Source organism: Eptatretus burgeri, chromosome 1 (assembly GCF_056783735.1).
Source record: "Eptatretus burgeri isolate ZD-2024b chromosome 1, Ebu_testis_v1, whole genome shotgun sequence".
NCBI lineage: Eukaryota > Metazoa > Chordata > Myxini > Myxiniformes > Myxinidae > Eptatretus > Eptatretus burgeri.
The window spans coordinates 9,902,915-9,920,340 of record NC_140961.1 but is presented as its reverse complement, the minus strand read 5'-3'; the positions used below and the strand labels follow the sequence as shown (position 1 = coordinate 9,920,340).

Sequence of the window (17,426 nt, the reverse complement as noted above, 5' to 3'; positions counted from 1 at the left end):
TGACAAGGATGAACTGATTTTGGTGAAGATTTGGATCTGCATCTGGATCAGGTTACGATAATTTTTTTAAGCGATTCTTCACCATTGAGCGATAGGGCCAAAAACGAGAAAAAAGCACAATATCTCAGAGTTGTGGATGGATTCGGACAAAACTTAACAGACACATTGCGTGTGTGACAATGACAAATTGATTCCATTTTGGTGATGTCCAAAACTGGATCCAGATCTGATAATTAGGGTACCCAGTCAAATGGACTGGGTAACCTTTTGTTTTTCTTCTGTTTATTTATTATTTTTCTATTTCCGCCGGAAATTTGCAGGCTTTTTCGCTTTAAAAATAATTTTCTCTGGAACGGTAAAAGTCTGATCGACACAAAATTTTCACCACAGTATGTATCTTTTTTGATGGCAAACTTAAATGATAATTATGACGTCATAGGTCATGTGGTACGGGCGCCATCTTGAAAAAAACTGATAAACTTTGGACCTCTGCACCTCTGAAACAGGATTTATTTTTTTGGGGGATTTTTTTTTTTTTTTTGCAATGGAATTTTTTTTTGCTTCATACATTTTAATAAACTCCCCAGGGGGAATGCGGGTGATTTTTCGTGACGTCATCGGTGAAGCGGTATGCCGGTGAAAATTCATCAAGTGGAACGTTGCATGGGAAAAATCTGAAATTTGAGCGTCATCGACACAACAAATCACCATAGAAAAAATTTATGATGACATCATAGGTGACTTGGTTTGGCAGCCATCTTGTTATGAAAAAAAATAATTAAAAACATTTTCTTCTCCAGAACGGCTGAACAGATTGAGGCGAAACTTTACACCCACATTCCCCATGACATCCTTTTACAAGTTTGCTAATTTCTTATTGATAGGTCACATGGTTTGGTGGCCATCTTGAATTTACCCTAAAACCTTCAAGCATCTTCTCCAGAATGGCTGGTCAGATCAAGGGGAAACTTCACATACGTATTGCACATGTGTAGGGAGTATAAGTTTGTTAATGAATTGATAGGTCACATGGTTTGGAAGCCATGTTGGATTTAAGAAAATATTAAATAATGTTTTCTCTGGAACCACATAACGTATCGAAGCGAAACTTGGCAACTATAATCAACCTCCATACCTGCATATACGGTAAAAATTATGATGTCACACATCACATGGTTTGGTGGCCATCTTGGATAGAAAACGCACCTCATTCGATTAACATGAAACTTCACACACGTGTTCCACTACACGATTGGAAGCAGAATGTAAATTTATGATGTAATAGGTCACATGGTTCGTCAGCCGTTTGGATTGAAAATTAATAAAGTTTAAAAATATTTTTCTCCAGAACAGCTGGACAGATTGAGGCAAAAATTCACACACACTTTCCCCAAGACATCCTTTCACAAGTTTGTTAATTTCTAATTGATAGGTCACATGGTTTGGTGGCCATATTGAATTTACCATAAAACCTTCAAACATCTTTTCCAGAACGGCTGGTCAGATCAAGGGAAAACTTCACATACATATTACACAGGAGTAATATGTATGTGAATATAAGTTTGTTAATTCCTAATTGATTGGTCACATTGTTTGGCAGCCATGTTGGATTCAAGAATTATATTAAATAATGTTTTCTCTGGAACCACATAACCTATCGAAGCAAAATTTGGCAACTTTTATCTACCCCCATGCCTGCATATACGGTAAAAATTATGATGTCACAAGTTAAATGGTTTGGAGGCCATTTTGGATAGAAAAACGCACCTTGTCCAATCAACACGAAACTTAACAAGCATATTCTACTTCCCTATTAGAGGGAGAATTTAAATTTATGTTGTAATAGGTCACATGGTACGGCAGCCATATTGGATTGAAAATTAATAACTTTAAAAGTCTTCTTCTCTGAAACGGCTGAACAGATTGAGGCGAAATTCCACATATATGACCGCCTCTCCATCTTGAACAAAAAGTTCTCCCCCCCCCCTTTTTTTGATGTAGGACACATCGCTTGGCAGCCATATTTGATTGAAGAGAAAATATTAATTCATGCTTACTCTGAAACTACTGCATCTAGAAATGTGAAACTTCAAAAGTATTATCTCGCCGACATGTGAAACATAGGTTTAAAATTTCAACCAGATCGGCCACGCGGTTTGGCAGCCAGAATTATTTAATTATTTGAATCTGAGAACTTTTAGATTTGTTTTTTTCCAGAAGACTCACTTGGCCACACGTGCATGCGTTTGAGGGTACAGGAATAGCAATTCAATTGATATCGCCAATGTCCCCAGGAAAAAGGGCTGACTGCATATGGAATACATAGATTGAACACTTTGCGCTACCAAGTTCTAATGCGTCAGTCCCGCACTGTGTTGAAGCAGGGCTGTATTTGTATCACTATTAAATAATGTTTTCTCTGGAACCACTTATCCTATCGACGCAAAACTTTGCGACTTTCATTTAAGTCTCATGTTGTATCAAAGGCGGACATGTGGGTACCCGTTCATCACTGCCAGCAGTTATAAAGTGGCAGTTCTAGTTTTTATGTGATTCTTCACCATTGAGAGATAGGGCTAAACCAATACATATCACGATATCTCAAAAAGTTGTGGAAGGATTCAGAAGAAGCTTGGTGAACAGGTTGAGTACGTAACAAAGACAAATTAATTTGATTTTGGTGAAGATCAAAATCCAGGTCCAGATATGAAATTATTTAAATTTTCAAGTGATTCCTCACCATTGACAGATGGGGCCAAAAACTATATATAGCATTATATTTCAAAAATTCTTTGCCCTGATATGTTCTACTCGATCAAGCGCTGTGAGGTGGAGGTATGCCCTCTACCGAGTGCTCTTCCATTTGATGCTGTGTATCCATCCCTCCCTCCAGCTGTGTTGGAAAAAGTTTTCTCAGAATTTGAATGCCGAATTCGATTGATTTTCGAGAATGATGGATGACATGTATAAGCATATTAATAATAATTTGAGAATATCTAAACAATACCATAAAATAATTTAAAGAATCTAAAACTTACACATCTAATGTATGTATTCATATCAAATTTATCAGTATCTCAAACACCAATAAAACTGTTCAACGTTATTTTTGGTATATCCATTATCGGACATCCTGTGTAAAGAAACAATGTACACTATGTATTGTTAAAATAAATAAGCAATGTGCACAATGTATTGCTGATATAAATACGCATTGCACACAATATATTAATTATATAAATAAGCAATGTACACAATGAATTGCTGATACAAATATGCACTGGACACAATATATTATTTATATAAATAAGCAATGTACACAATGAATTGCTGATATAAATACGTATTGGACACAATATATTCTTAATATAAATAAGCAATGTGCACATTGAATTGCTGATATAAATAAGCATTGCACACAATATTTTATTAATTGAAATAAGCAATGTACACAATGAATTGCTGATATAAATAAGCATTGTACACAATATATTAATTATTCACATCAATAAGCAATGTACTCAATGAATTGCTGATATAAATAAGCATTTGACACAATATATTATTAATAGAAAAGCAATGTGCACAATGTATTGTTAATATAAATAAGCAATGTACACAATGCTTTGCTGATATAAATAAGCATTATACACAATGTATTGTTAACATAAATACGCATTGAACACAATATATTATTAATATAAATAAGCAATGGACACAATGTATTACTGATATAAATAAGCATTGTACACAATATATTATAAATAGAAAAGAGCAATATGCACAATGTATTGTTAATATAAATAAGCAACGGATTCAATGTATTGCTGATATAAATAAGCATTGTACACAATGTATTGTTAACATAAATAAGCAATGTGCACAATGTATTGTTAATATGAATACGCATTAAACACAATGTATTGTTAACATAAATCAGCAATGGGCACAATGATTTGCTGATATAAATAAGCCTTATCCACAATGTTTTGTTAACATAAATAAGCAATGGGCACAATGTATTGCTGAAAAGTAAGCATTGTACACAATGTATTGTTCATAAAAATAAGCAATTTACACAATATATTATTAATATCAATAAGCAATGTACACAATGTATTGCTGATATAAATAAGCATTGTACACAATATATTATTCATAGAAAAGAGCAATGTGCACAACGTATTTTTAATATAAATAATCAATGTACACAATGTATTGCTGATATAAATAAGCATTGTACACAATGTATTATTAACATAAATAAGCAATGCACACAATGTATTGCTGATATAAATAAGCATTGTACACAATGTATTATTAACATAAATAAGCAATGCACACAATGATTTGCTGATATAAATAAGCATTATACACAATGTATTGTTAACATAAATAAGCAATGGGCACAATATATTGCTGAAAAGTAAGCATTGTACACAATGTATCGTTCATATAAATAAGCAATATAAACAATGTATTGTTAATATAAATAAACATTGTACACAATGTATTGTTAATATAAATAAGCATTATACACAATGTGTTGTTAACATAAATAAGTAATGGGCACAATGTGTTGCTGAAAAATAAGCATTGTACACAATGTATTGCTGATATGAAAAATCATTGTAAACAATGTATTGCTGATAGAAATAAGCATTGTTCACAATGTATTATTAACATAAATAAGCATTGTACACAATGTATCGCTGAAAAATAAGCAATGTGCACAATGTATTGTTAATATAAATATGCATTGTACACAATGTATTGTTAATATAAATAATAATGTACATGACCGTATTGTTAATATAAATATGTAATGTTCACAATGTATTGCTGATATCAATAAGTAATGTACACAATTAATTGTTCATATAAATAAGCATTGTATACAATGTGTTATAAATATAAATAAGCAATGCACAGTGCTTGGTGTTGGCTTAGTGGTTCGGGTGGCTGACTTGGGATCTTCGGGTCCTGAGTTCGAGCCCTGTTGGCTGCTGCGTTAATACCAGGTGGGATTAACTCAGCCTGTCATCCTTCTGAGGTGGGCAAAATGAGTACCAGCGTACTGGTAATAGGGACACTGCATCAGTGGCATAGCCGTGTCCCTAACCAATGATGCAACCAGCAGCCAGAAGACTGCACTCGAAAGAAAGAGAGAGCAATGTACACAATGTATTGCTGATATAAATACGCAATGTACACAATGTATTGCTGATATAAATACGCAATGTACACAATGTATTGTTAATAGAAATAAGCAATGTACACAATGTATTGTTAATATAAATAAGCAATGTACACAATGTATTGTTAATATTGTCGTGTCCAGGGGGTTAAAACCCTACCTGGATGGATGGCAAAGCTTCTCCCGAGAAGGCCACAACTGAGACTCGGATATTAATGCGAGCGCGTTAACGGGGCGTAATGGCAGAGGGATGATCCACCCAGGAGGAGCACAGCACAGGGTCACTGCATCAGGACAGCACAATGCTACAGTGTCTTAAAAGGAATACATTGAATGAAAAATAAAACAAATATTCACAAAGAATGATAATTCAAAAGGAAATGATAATGATATGAAATAAATAAATCCTACAGTCGAAGCCTCACACACCGACTCAAATACAGACACACACACACACACACACACACACACACACACACACACACACTCACACACACACACACACACACACACACACACAGAGAGAGAGATAGACAGAGAGAGAGAGAGAGAGAGAGAGAGAGAGAGAGAGAGAGAGAGAGAGAGAGAGAGAGAGAGAGAGAGAGAAAAAAAAAAAAAAAAAAACAACCCTCCTTTCAACTATTGCTGCATTTAGCTTGGCCTGGAGCTGATCCTTGTGGAACTAGAATTGAGGCGCTTCTCTCGTAGCGGGATGAATGCACGCCAGGCAATCCGTGAGCAGCATTCCACATAAAGGCTCAAAGCCCCAGTGTAACGGTTTCAGGTGCTCCGATCATCTTCATCGACCCGACCAGAAGCAAAAGGCTGGCGTCTTACTTCGCCACGCAAGCCAAACCACCTCAACACAGATTCAATGGCTGTGTCGTCCTCTTCGGTGTGCGCTCATTCTCCGCGCTCGCCTCTCCAAAACAATGCACCTTGTGCCTCCACCCTGATCACGGCTTTCCCAAAATGTCAAGCCAACTCCTTGTTCTATAAAATGCGCAACCTCTCCTGTGTGCTCTCCCTTTCTTTCACCTCTCAAAATGCGCCACTTTATTCCTCTTAAAATTCGCAACCTGCCCTTCTCACTCCACTTTCCTCTGTCCTATTTTTATCCTCTTTCTTGGCTCCCACGAAACCCGGGAAGGCGTGCTTCTGCCTGCTCGGCTAGCTTCTGATGTCACGCCCATCAATTGTCCTTTGGGGGCGTAATTTCGCTTGCTGTCAACCTTTGAAGGCGGGGCTTTCTGCCCATTTGTTGTGGTTTCCCAACCTTTATTGCCAATCTTGAAATATAAAAACGTGGGAAAAAAATCACAGAGGGCAATCACATACTGGGGAACTTATTCTTACTCCCTAATATAAGCTAATTAACACCGCACCACCTCTCGTATGGCGACACGTAACACTTAAGCTCACAGAGTCCCTATTTACGACATCGAGATGCTTTCTACTCGTCCACAATGCAACTCTACACAATGCTCTTCCCTATTAGATTCTTCCATCTACCCCCACAATCATACCAAAACACATCAGCATTGTACACAACGTATTGTTAATATAAATCAGCATTGTACACAAGGTATTGATGATATAAATTAGAATTGCACACGACGTTTGGTATCAGGTTCGCTTAAACACTCCAACTGATGAAGAGAGATGAGAGTGTTGGAGAAGAAAGAATGCCTTGAGATCCGTTCAATCACTTTGCTTTTGAAGATAGTCCAAACATCACCAGGCAAACACATTTTCAATGTCAGATTGCAACAGGTGTCCTATTATGATCAACATCACCGATTGAATGCAATGTCAGAGTACAGGTTTTCTTTAATACTAGTAAGGTGAGACTCCACATATTAGAGTGGAATCACCAGAAGGGGGCACTATGGCACAGTGAATATCCTCAAAGCAACATTGTGATAATGTAGTTTCACGAAAACATATTGCATACAGCCACAGAGTTATTCAGTATGCGATTACTGCGTAAGACTATTTATTTGACATCTTCAACATGCAATTCATAATCTATAGATGTTTTTGTTCTAGGAAAAGAAGAATTCAAGAATGTCAATTAATTGCTAAGACTACGTTTTCAGTTTTTGGCAAAAAGACACACCTGCATGAAATCCGACACATTCACCATGACCAGGCCCAGATGTATACACTTATGAGGGGAGTCCATAAAGCTCTCCGGACGAGGTGCTCACATTAGTCGAAGACAAACCGATGTTTATTTATTTTTTAAAATTAGTCACACCCAGCTCGGATTCACGCTGCGGAAACCAGGAAACCTGTTGGTATTATTGGTATCTCCCGTGATGAAGCTGTTTTCACCCCTGTTTGTCAGTATGCTTTTGAGAAGGGTATCTCAAAAAGTTATGGACGGATTTGGACAAATCTTGGTGGACAGGTTGGGTGTTTCACAAGGACGAATTGATTCGGTTTTCGTGAAGACCCTGTTCAGGATACGAGAATTTTAAAGTGATTCTTCAGCAATAAGCTATGGGGCGAAAAACGATGCAGAGCATGATATTTCAAAAAGTTGTGCAAAAAACCTTGGTGGATGAGTTGGTTAGGTGACAAGAACAAGCTGCTTTGATTTTGGTTGAGGTCTGGATCCAGATCCGGCCTATTAGTCTGATCCAAAACGCAAGCTGTTCAGCCTGGTGGAGGTGTGTGCTCTTCCGAGTGCCATTCTAGTTTGGAGTGAGACAAGCCATTCTAATTTGGAGAGTCCTATTGTAGACATTTATTCACCAATTTTAACAAACACGTGGCAACACAAGCAGCCAAAGGGTTAATTGAAAAGGCAGTTGGAAAATAGTAATTAAAATCAGTCTGACTATTATTTATAAATCCTTTATTGTTTAATTACAGTAATCTTTAAAAACAAAAAAAGCTATTATGGTAAAATTATAAAATTATTTTTATTCAAATCAAGTTCTTTGAAGCCAATTATGTAAAACGCATTCACAGCTTTGTCGTTACTCCCCCCCCCCCTGGTGGCCTTGGTGCTCACATGGCAGAGGCTGTTTGAAGCCTGATTATTGATGTTATAATGCATGACAGCCTGTTCATCCATTGGGTGATACATACACACACACACACACACACACACACACACACACACACACACACACACACACACACACACACACACACACACACACACACACACACACACACACACACACACACACACACACACACGGTGTGTGTAATCATATTGTTGCGGTTCTGCAAAACCGTATGCCTCTCAGGCAATGGCACCCAATATACAGTGATCCACAGGCAGTTATTTCACTATCTTCGTGCAGTTAGACCTCCCCTCATGTCTTGTGGGTTAACGGGACGAAGTGCGTTGTGTGGGTCTCGTAGTTAGGTCTATTAACTATCTCTGTCTCATATTTTGATTTCTACTCCAACCCTTTTCTTTTAGCCATGGTACAAAACAAGCGAGCAAGCACACATGCCATTCAATGTGCGATTGATAATTAGCACACCACACTCCCTCCACTACACACTACACAATGCACGCACAGGCATTTCATGCCATTATTTTGTTCAAATCTGCGTGCCAATTTCCAACCAGCATCTCACCTCGCTTCGCACCTTGCCCACCAAACCTCACCACTTCAACCACACATGGGAAACGCCTCCCACACATGGGAAAAGTATTCCAACACCTCCTCGAACTTCTGCATCGCTACAATTTGCCACTCAATAGAGAGTACTGCACACGACTTGGGTTGTCCTCGGCACTGTGCGATGCTGGGCCAAGCAACAGACATGAATAGCTTGACCGCATCTCGCCGGGGACGTCCTGGGTGAGCACGCGGAATTGATACAACCCTCGTCCAGTCGCCAGACCATGGCAAGATAGGGGCAGCGAAGAGGGGTCGCAAGAAGGGCAATCTGGGAGTTTGGTACAGGGCCCGGGTGTGCATTGTGGCTCATGAGAGGGGGCCCGTGAGTGGCGGGGAAAATCTGTTGTTAAAGACTGTACTCAGAGCACGTTTATGGCCGGGGTGCCGGCTCAGGGAGCATACCCTATGTTGAGTCTGGAGCTTCGACCGGTGCCGAAGTGGATGGGCAACTGAGACAATTTCCGGTGCCGGAGCCTGGCAGGGCGTGGCTAGGGCCGCTGTGGCCCAATGGAGAAGCAGGATTCGGGCCACAGCACGTCGCTTTGGGTCATCACCCCACCCTTCGCCCGGGGCTTACACAAGGGGAAGCGTGGAGCTGTTAGCTCTCTCTCACTTTGTTGCCTCTTCTTCGCTGCCTCTCCTTCGCTGGCTCTTCACACACTGTCTTGTTATTGGTGTGTGATTGCCAGGACATGCTTCTTATTGAGAGCCTGATTTGGGGTGACTGCCGAGACTCCTTGCCGTGCTGTTAACGTTCCACCACCCCCATGCAGCCAGACAGACCAGTTTGGAGCGTGCGTTGCCACAAGCCCAGGCAAAGTGATTAAGCAGGAGAATACGCGCCACATCTTAAGGTGGGAACGCTCAGGCGGAGCGTCCCATGGAGGTGCACGCTACACAAACAGACCTATACATGTCTAGGTTAGGGATCTTTCTCATTATGCATCTTCTCTCTTCTATATAAAACTATTTTATATATATATATATATATATATATATATATATATATATATATATATATATATATATATATATATATATATATATATATATATATATATATATATATATATATATCTGCAGTTTTTTTTTTATCTTAAAATACAAAATAATGGTTTGACAAATCTCCGACAGAATGGTACAGAACTATCACTCTTACGTTTGACCTATGTAGTGTGGTTTTGATACCAGACGGCTGACCCAACTATAAACTGCTGGATTGGTATTTCATAGGCAGAGCATTGCCATTGCATCACAAATTGTGCTGGACTGTGACTCCGATGGACATGAAGCCAGGTACGAGTCTGCCAGGATTATTTGCTGGAGGTTAAACATCGCACATTGTCTTTCGATGAAGAGGAAGCATGTAATTGCCGGCATGTTAAACAAATTCGAAATTCATGCCATTACACATGGCAAGTTGAAGGCGACAAAAAAGGGGTTGATAGGAATCGAAAGTGGGGTTTTTTTTTTTTAACCCTTTGTGTGCTGCGCTCACAGATTTGTGACGAGATAAAAATCAATTTTTTTTAACTATTAATTATTGTTATTCGTTTAATTCGACACCCAAGTTGTGTTTTCTTGGAAATACCACTTGAAATTCACAGCCCCATGAAAAAAAAATAATCAAGCAACAGGGAACCATGCGGTCGTAAACACTGCAGCACGCAAAGGGTTAACCAAACGTGGTAAAAACGCAATTCGATATGCTCACTAATCACTTATGATAAGGAGGTTCCAAGTAAGACAACATACATACATACAGTGCATACATACACACATACATACATTCCATTTCTCAAACAAAGAACATTTCTCAAAGTTTTATCTCCTTTTTTTCGTTTCTAGTTGTCACCTGTGACACGTGACGTCACATTTACTGCAAATAGCATCCTTACAATAAAGAGAAGTGTTGCCTGGTTTAGAGACCAAGTGATGATCAATGGTGATGAATGAATGCGATGATGATTTTGACAAATGTTGACACAATAAAACTGAGAAATGTTCGTTGATTTTCAAGCATCAAACCACATCATGATCATTGTATCCCATTTCATTCATATTTTTTTTATTTATTATTACGGTTTGAATTTGGAACGGTAATTTGTGGACACCATGTGTACGAATGAAAACAATCTAAATCGAATCCTACCATTCAAAATACTCGATAATAACGACAAATATCACAGTAAGAAGTTGAAGCATGAATTGGAAATCAAATTGACCCACTGATTGATTCAGAATGAGGTCAAATGGTAGACGAGAGGAAGTGATGCATACGGATGAGGATTGAAGGAATTGGTCGGTTGGGTAAAGCTCATGACGTCACTCATCCAATAGAGTCAGACTAGAGTGGTACCTTGCATATCGGATAAACATCGCTACAGATGTGTCACTCTGTGTGTGAATCCATGCGAGTGGAATGGAAGATAAACATTGAGTTTTTGACATTGTTCGTACATTCAATCCAATATGGGGTTTTACGATACTTAAACGGGTCCGCGGGTTAAAAGAAAGAAAACGGGTCAAACCCGCAAAGCACGAGTCACCTGCCATGAGTGTGCCCTGATAGACAGGGAGCACTGCATCAGTGGCACCGCCACACTCCCACCAATAATGCAAAGCAGCAGTTGCGTGCTCCACACAAATGAATGAATTTAGCTTGTTTAAGGATAGGCTCGAGTAGTTGTGTACAAGCATATATCAGTTTATATTATTGTAAATGATGCAGTTTGTGTCTGTTTTTAAAGGCTGTGTTCAATCGTTTGAAAGTAATCGTGGAAAGTCGAAAACTGTGCCTCGCAAATGGTGCCAGGAAGTGGTTAACGTGGTGGCAGACCCAAAGGTGACCTTTGTAGCCTATGAAGTAAAATGCGACCCAACGGTGACCTTTTTAACCTTTGAACCAATATGCGATTCAAACTGCTTGTGATATTGACAGGGTTGATTGATGTCGGTGATGAGGTTAAATAGATAATGGGCCTCGTATTACCAGGCACCAAATTCTGGAGAACTTGCTGCCAATTGGTGTTTACGATCCAGATGGTGGACTTTTAGTTCCACTTTAATTCCTGTGCACCATTAAGATGTATCTAAAGATGTGTGAAAACCACAGTCATGGTACGGATAATAATGTGCATCACTTGAATCTGAATTTTGGCACCATTACCATCATAGCCAATCTTTCAAGTGACAGGTGACAACGAATATTAAAGATAAAATGTGAAGCTTTTGAAAATGAGGCCTTTTAGTGTTCATTGGCCCAGAGTTTGAAATATCATTCCATAGCAAGTAGTGCAATTAATTTTATACACGAAACTGTGAAACCTGACTAATATGCTTCTTGTTCTGAAAATGGGGCAGGAAGCCAACCTGCCAGTCCCCATAATGTCATCCTATTGAACGAATGCTTTTTCTGATGAGTTTCATGAAAGAAAATGAGATTTCAGATAATTCCATGAATAAATTAGTCGGTGATCCCAACGTGTCAATTCCAAAATTAGCAAAGCACATAGGAGAAATCAAATTTATTAGGTAAACCACTCAAGTCTACCTTGCGGCATGGCGATGACAGCTTATTATGGCTGCCACCATCACGCGTACAAGCTTAACCTTATTTCGTACAAAATAATCATTTTTGTGACAGTGTATGGAATCAGGTGTTTTGTCATGTTTTTTTTAACCACGGAGATTAAAGGATTTGTGAAAATTCTCCCTCATCTATCGACAAGCTTTTCCTGCCAAGATTCAAGTAAGCATGCAGGCAACACTTAACACTGTGCAACACCAGGCTCCAAGGAAGCAGACTGCTGACAGAACAGTCCTTGTTGTCCTTGAGTCAATAAGATTTGGTTACTGGAGCCATGAAGTGGCTTTATAGCAAGCCAGAAACCTTGCCTCGGGCTGTGTAGACTTCAACAACTGTCCAAGGGTTAAAGCTTCAGTCGGAAACTTAAGGTTGGGGCAAGCTCTCCCCAACACCCCCACTTTGTACAACCTGCTCGGTCCTCATTACATGTTTAGTGTCTTGAATGTCTCACCACCGGGTCACTGTCTGATGATATTCACAATGGAAAATGTTCAGTATTCTTTCCCCATCTCCTTCCAAATTACCAGTTTTTCCTTCCTGAGAGTTTGCTTCTGTATCCATCTTATCCCCCCCATGTGTCCTCCCCTGCCCCTCATTCTTTCCCACACCCATTGTTTGTCCAAGTCTCCCTCTATTTGGTCCTTCAACCCTGTTGTTGGTGTTTCACCCCTCTCTCTACTGTTCCTTTCATTCTGTTGTGTCCTTTCCGTTCAGTGTTCTAGCTCTTCCACGAACCTTCACTGAATACATAAAAAAGGCACCAAGGGGGTTGCTCCAAAAGGCATCTTGCCCCACCTAGCTGTACAAGCATATTTCTTTGTTCTAAAGATTTTATATAATGCCTGTCTTTCGAAGAAATTAGAATCTCATTCATGAGTGATTTCTTACTTAAATCATTTTGCTCTTACTGTGTTATTAATAAAATTAATGGAGCGTTCTACATCGTAATGTGGTGTACTTTAAATTTTATAGTTTAGGCATTGATTGATAAAACTTAATTACATTAATATACATACCTGATATAGCCAGTCAAAAAGTAGTCCAAAAAGACCTTCTTGGACATGAGTTTCCTCTTCCACCACTCTTGTATAAACAACCTGCTACATGATGTAGTCTCAACTCTCAACAGATGATGACAAACCAGTCACTCTTGTGACTGAGTGACAATGTATGAGTACTTATTTGTCCCCCCTACCGGTTTCACTGGAAGGGACCATAGGTTTACTCTTCGTCTGTCCGTCCGTCCATCCGTCGCACATGTGGTTTTTCAGACTTTTCCCCTCTACACCCTTTAACATATTCAAATGGAACTTGTTACATGGCTTTATTATGATAATTTACAGAAAAAGTTCGAGTTTCAGGGCGTTTTGTCAATTTTTCACAGATATATACCCTTTTTGGACTTTGAAAATATCACCTTGGTCGGGGACATGTATTGCAAAACAATTCTTGCTCTTGTTACAATTGGTAGTGCACCAATAACAGTCTAAACTAGAGTTGATAGAACGCATTACCCCACTCAGTGTTCAGGTGTATAATTCAATTGATATATAAAAAAAGACATAAAATGTCATAGCCCCCATTGTTGTAATAATTTTGCTGTATGTAGTTAAAGGGCTAGCCCGAATTTATGTACAACTAAAATGGCTGCCAGATCAGATCGTAAAATAAAGTAAGGTGCACGGGTATACCATCATGTACTGTGCTTGTGCAAAATCTGAATAAAATCGGGCCATGCATGTCTGAGAAATGGTTGTGGACACATTTAAGTAACAAAATGGCCACCAGTCGGCTATCTTGGATCTGACCTCGAACAAAAAATGACGATCATATGTATGCCATCACTTATTATTATCTGTTTGCCAAGCTTGAACAACATCAGTAAATGCATGTCCACGAAATGGTTGAGGATGTGTTCAACATCAGGTTTTTTACAACTACAATTGCTGCCAGTCGGCCATTTTGGATCTGATCTTGAAAAAAGATGGCATGCTTATGCAAGCCATCATTTTTCTTTATTATCTGTGTGCCAAGTTTGAACAACATCCGAAAATGAATGTCCGAGAAATAGTTGAAGACGTGTTCGCCACTGGGGTTGTTGTTTTTTTACAACTAAAATGGCCGCCAATCGGCAATCTTTGATCTGATGTTGAAAAAACAAAAGACGTGCATATGTATACCATCATGTGTTGTCGTTATGCTAAGTAGGAATAAAATCGCTTCAATCATGTCAGATATGGTTGCGGACGCACGCACACACGCACGCATGCACACAAAAATCAAGACCAAATCCATCAGCCCCCATTTCAGACTAAATCCATCCATCTATTCATTGGGACCATACTCTGTGCAGAGCATCAGTGCTGCCTTAGCAGTCTCCTTGACTATTGGGCACAATCCTGGACGGGTCGCCACTCCGACACAGGATACCAGAAAGCTGGCATTCATTTTGTCGACCTCGGAAGGATGACAGGCAGTCAACCCCACCTGATATTACTTCAACAGCTGAGTGGGATTTGAGCTCAGGATGCTAGGATACCAAGCCCACCACCCAAACCATTAAGCCAACACCAGGCATACTAAGTCCAACGATCTTTAATAATGATTTGAATGGTCGTATAAAAAATTCCAAAAATTGAGCTCCGTTGATGGCGTCTTAAACACCACCTTATTTATCATGTCCAAGTACTGCGAAACAGAAGGGTTGTGAAAGTTCCAAAAAGGCGATTTGTGTTCTTTAGTGTTCAATCATGTAATCGATGGAAATAAAATAGGGACTCTAAAGGTCATAGAAAAAAAAATCCAGAAGTTTACCGCTGTAAATGCTAGTGTCTTATTCACCATCTTATTTAACACGTTAATTAGTTGTTTGTACCTGTTGTTTGTGTCCTTTATGACGTCTTTAGAAACAGAAAGTTTCCTATTTTGGAATAATTTTAAATTTGTTTATCTGCAAGACAGGAAAACAAAATAAAACAATTGTCTCACTCCTCTCTGCGCATGTGCGATACGGACAAATTCAGAGCCAAAGCGCTGATAAAACTACAGGTTTGTTCTCCGATTCATGTTTCGATTCGTGTTCAAAATATAACATTCATTTTAAAAGAAGCTGTTCCTCGATCATAAACTGGCGTTTGTAGACACATGGACAAGCAGACACACAAACAGAAATGAATCAATTGCTTAACCCTGCTTTTCGCTATGTGTGCACAGAGTAACTACCTGACTACACCACTTGTCTTTCAGCAAGGCCTGAATGATTATGAACAATTTTAAACAATGAAGACGATAAATGTGACGTACTGCTAACACCAATAAATGTATGGATCAAGCTCTATTTGTATGAAACTGCTGTTATTGAAAATAAGATGAACTCTGAGCAAAAGTGATACCTTTGGTGCGATTTCATGTGAAATTACGAAGAGTGTGGACAATTTCAAACTGAAACGTTTCTTTAGTTTGGTGGTCGTTATAACTTTGCACTGGAAGGATTTGCCAATGGTGGAATACACACTTTCGATTAGTCACTTTAAATAATGTAAAAGGATGTAGGGACAAAAAGTATGTTAATAAAGTAGGGATGGTCACAAAAAATGATCAGGCGGAACCATCCCTCCATTTTTCTTTGAATAATGGTTGTACCAAGAAAAGACACTAACTGTGTGTGTGTGTGAAAAGTTATGTTGAACACACACAGAAACGTACAACATACACACACACACACACACACACACACACACACACACACACACACACACACACACACACACACACACACACACACACACACACACACACACACACGCACACACCAGAGGTGGATACTTTGAGACTTGGTAGGTCTCTGTTCCATCTCCTGAATCCCACTTGTGGAGATAGTAGCCAACAACAGCAACTTGCATGCATACACACGTGTACTCGCGCGCACACGAACACACACACACACACACACACACACACACACACACACACACACACACACACACACACACACACACACACACACACACACACACACACACACACACACTTAGTGTCTTTTCCAGAGACAACCATTCTTCAAAAAAAGATGTAGAGTGGCTTCACCTGATCATTTCTTGTGACCATGCCGACCTTGTTTGCATAGTTTTTGGAGTAAACATCCCCACATCCTTTTATATTGTAAAAAAATGTTTTTATTACTTGTTCCTTTACTTTTTTTTAGTAATGTGTTTACATGGTGGAGAATTTCATTGTTAATGCACGAATTTTTTTTATTCTTGGGATTTGTGTTGCATTAAACACGAGCAGACCCCCTTCTCCATTAAACACAGCATTTTCAGGTGGAGTGATATGGGTACAGAAAGGGAATTTGAAGTGGAGCACAATCTTTGCTAAAGCTAATTTAGTGACTAAATTTATGTAAGGGTAATTTCTGGTTCTAAAGTGTTTTGCTAAGAGTATGCGACAAGAGCGACTTCATTAACTCAAACTCTATGTCCTACGACTGATTTACAAATTTTGTTGTACAAACTTTAGAGACGTGCTCACATTGTATTGGTACTGCACATACTTTATAGATGATCTTACATTCGAAATAGTACATCCTTTATCGACGTGCTAACATTGCATTGGTACTGTACATACTTTAAACATGACTGGCGTGGATCGGCTCGCTACGGTTGCTTCTCCACACATCATTGCAGATGTTTACATCACACATTTGCTGCGTTGTCATGATTTACACCAATCATAATACAAACATTTATTTTGCTCAAATTAATTTGTAATTCGCAAATACTATCCATTGCTTCACTGATGGGTATACTAAGGGGGAAGGGAGAAAAAAAAAGGGGGGGAGAGGGGTGGAGGAGCGAGGAGGAAGGTAGACCGAGGAGGGGTGGGGAAGCAAGGAAGGAGGGGGGAGCGAGGAGAGGTGGGGGAGTGAGGAGGGGTGGGAGGATGGAAGGGAGCATGAGGACAATGGAAAGCAGTGCGAGGGGAGGGCAAG

General features: G+C 39.2%; 1 long non-coding RNA gene across 7 annotated transcripts in view; it reads right to left on the bottom strand.

Moving 5' to 3' along the window:
• Positions 1 to 3,260: 3,260 nt before the first annotated feature.
• LOC147033838 (uncharacterized) overlaps positions 3,261 to 17,426 on the bottom strand; it is a 143,431-nt gene continuing 129,265 nt past the window's right edge. For 2 of the 7 annotated variants that reach the window (XR_015055593.1, XR_015055592.1), the window contains 2 exons: positions 5,358 to 5,481; positions 3,264 to 5,148 (listed from right to left, as the gene is read on the bottom strand). This is a non-coding gene — a long non-coding RNA (uncharacterized LOC147033838). Of the gene's footprint in view, positions 5,149 to 5,357; positions 5,482 to 17,426 lie in introns of all 7 variants that reach the window. The other 5 variants (XR_015055595.1, XR_015055596.1, XR_015055600.1 and 2 more) reach the window with 5 other exon arrangements.